At 43.8% G+C, this 3,123-nt stretch overlaps 1 non-coding gene across 1 annotated transcript; it reads left to right on the top strand.

Moving 5' to 3' along the window:
* The first annotated feature begins 797 nt into the window (after positions 1-797).
* Positions 798-869, top strand: trnaw-cca (transfer RNA tryptophan (anticodon CCA)). The gene has a single exon. It is a non-coding gene; the product is annotated as a tRNA-Trp (tRNA).
* The last annotated feature ends 2,254 nt before the right edge of the window (positions 870-3,123 follow it).

Genomic DNA, 3,123 nt, shown 5'->3' with positions numbered 1-3,123 from the left:
AATCATGAGAAAACAAAAAGATAATTACTTGACACAATGGAAAGAATTTACAAAAAACCGAGCAAACTAGAATGCTGTTTGGCCCTAAACAGAGAGTACACTGTGGCAGAATGCCTGACCACTGTGACTAACCCAAAATTAAGGAAAGCTTTGACTATGTATAGACTCAGTGAACATAGCCTTGCTATTGAGCCGAAGGCGGACCTGGCTCTCAAGGATATGTGCACAATGCCTACAAAATGAGGTGGAAACTGAGCTGCACTTCCTTACCTCCTGTCAAATGTATGACCATATTAGAGACACATATTTCCCTCACATTACACAGATCCACAAATAATTTTTTTATTTTTTTTAAACATATATATATTTTTTTTTAAACATAAACTCCCATATCTACTGGGTGAAATACCACAATGTGCCATCACAGCAGCAAGATTTGTGACCTGTTGCCACAAGAAAAGGGCAACCAGTGAAGAAACAAATACAACCCATATTTATGTTGATTTATTTTCCCTTTTGTACTTTAACTATTTGCATGTCGTTACAACACTGTATATAGACATAATATGACATTTGAAATGTCTTTATTATTTTGGAACTTCTGTGAGTGTAATGTTTACTGTAAATGTGTATTGTTTATTTCACTTTTGTTTATTATCTACTTCACTTGCTTTGGCAATGTTAACATATGTTTCCCATGCCAATAAAACCCTTGAATTTAATGACGAGGGAGGCCCCGAGACCGAGCGAGAGACCGAGAGAGAGAGAGGTAGTGACAAATGCATGGTTTGTTCAAGGGCCTTGTGGCGCAACGGTAGCGCGTCTGACTCCAGATCAGAAGGTTGCGTGTTCAAATCACGTCAGGGTCAAACTATTTTGACCAACAATTACTTCCACTACTAATTCTATGACATGATATATTTATGATTGAATACCGTTGCAACACTGTAGAAATGCAATTCTACTGAAACCTGAGCTCTTCAGGCTGTATGCTGTGGATAAATAACTAAAGAGTATACATAGGGTCTGCCAAACTATGTTAGTACAGTAACACAGGGATGGACTGGTACCAGAAGTCAGCACTGGCACTTCTAACACACCGGCCCATTTTTCTTCTTGAAGCCCCCATTACTAGTCAAATACTGGTCATTCTGCACTAGTCTTTTTTTTGACAGGACTACTTGGCTGAAGATGTACTAATCAAATCACATTGTATTTATCACATGCGCCCGAATACAACAAGTATGTCACCTTACAGTAAAATGCTTACTCACAAGCCAACAATGCAGTTTTAAGAAACATACCCCCCAAAAAGAAAGAAAGAAAAGTAACAAATAATTAAAGAGCAGCTGTAAAATAACAATAGCGAGGCTATATACAGGGGTTATCGGAGAGTCAATGTGCGGTTATTCGAGGTAATTGAGGTAATATGTACATGTACGTGTAGGTAGAGTTATTAAAGTGACTATGCATAGATAATAACAGAGAGTAGCAGCAGCGTAAAAGAGAAGGGGGGGGGGGGGGGGCACAATGCAAATAGTCTGGGTAGCCATTTGATTAGATGTTCAGGAGTCTTATGGCTTGGGGGTAGAAGCTTTTTAGAAGCCTCTTGGACCTAGACTTGACGCTCCGGTACAGCTTGCCATGGAGTCTTTGACAATTTTTAGGGCCTTCTTCTGTTACCGCCTGGTATAGAGGTCCTGCATGACAGAAAGCTTGGCCCCAGTGATGAACTGGGCCGTACGCACTACCCTCTGTAGTGCCTCGCGGTCGGAGGCCGAGAAGTTGCCATACCAGGCAGTGATGCAACCCATCGGGATGCTCTCGATGGTGCAGCTGTAGAACCTTTAAAGGATCTGAGGACCCATGCCAAATCTTTTCAGTCTCCTGGGGGGATTAGGTTTTGTTGTGCCCTCTTCACGACTGTCTTGGTGTGCTTGGACCATGTTAGTTTGTTGGTGATGTGGACGTCAAAGAACTTGAAGCTCTCAACCTGCTCCACCACAGCCCCGTCGATGAGAATGGTGGTGTGCTAGGTCCCCCCTTTCCTGTAGCCCACAATAATCTCCTTTGTCTTGATCACATTGAGGGAGAGGTTGTTGTCATTGAACCACATGGTCAGGTCTCTGACCTCCTCCCTATAGGCTGTCTCGTCGTTGTTGGTGATCAGGCCTACCACTGTTGTGTCATCTGCAAACTTAATGATGGTGTTGGAGTCGTGCCTGGCCGTGCAGTCATGAGTGAACAGGGAGTACAGGAGGGGACTGAGCACGCACCCCTGAGGGGCCCCCGTGTTTTGAGGTTCAGCGTGGCAGATGTGTTGTTGCATACCCTTACCACCTGGGGGTGGCCTGTCAGGAAGTCCAGGATCCAGTTGCAGAGGGATGTGTTTAGTCCCAGGGTCCTTAGCTACTAACCCATCTGACATTTGTCAGAAATGCCCTATGGTGAAAAGAAATGGGAAATGATCACAAGTGGACACGACTCAAGACTCTTTCCTTGCTCAAAGTTGCTCAAAGAGTCGGGACACAAAGCCGCAGCTACTCTTCCTGGAAAATCCAGAAAAATTAAGACAGTTATACAATTTTTAAAACATTCCAAGACATTCACAACAGATTTAACAACACATTAAGTGTGTGCCCTCAGGCCCGTACTCTACTACCACATATCAACAACACAAAAACCATGTGTGTGTATAGTGTGTTTGTGCATGTGTCTGTGCCTATGTTTGTGTTGCTTCACGCTGTTTCCGTAAGGTGTTTTTTCATCTGGTTTTTAAGTCCAATTTTACTGCTTGCATGAGTTACTTGATGTGGAATAGAGTTCCATGTAGTCATGGCTATATGTAGTACTGTGCGCCTCCCATAGTCTGTTCTGGACAATGGGACTGTGAAGAGACCTCTGGTGGCATGTCTTGTGGGGTATGCACGGGTGTCTTTGAGCTGTGTGTGCCCTATTCTATGACTATGGTGGGAGTAAAACGTGCAGGCCGGGCGGTGGGCTGTACTCAGGCTGTTATCGGTCGTAAAAGACTCATCTTAATCTTAGGAACTCCCCACCCATCATGCTACCTCACTCCATTCCATTCCACACCCTCCTTATCACCCTCCTTATCTCCTTCAG

This window comes from Salvelinus fontinalis, chromosome 11 (genome assembly GCF_029448725.1).
Source record: "Salvelinus fontinalis isolate EN_2023a chromosome 11, ASM2944872v1, whole genome shotgun sequence".
NCBI classification, from domain to species: Eukaryota; Metazoa; Chordata; class Actinopteri; order Salmoniformes; family Salmonidae; genus Salvelinus; species Salvelinus fontinalis.
The sequence above is the reverse complement of the archived record's forward strand: the minus strand, read 5'-3'. Positions and strand labels throughout refer to the sequence as shown.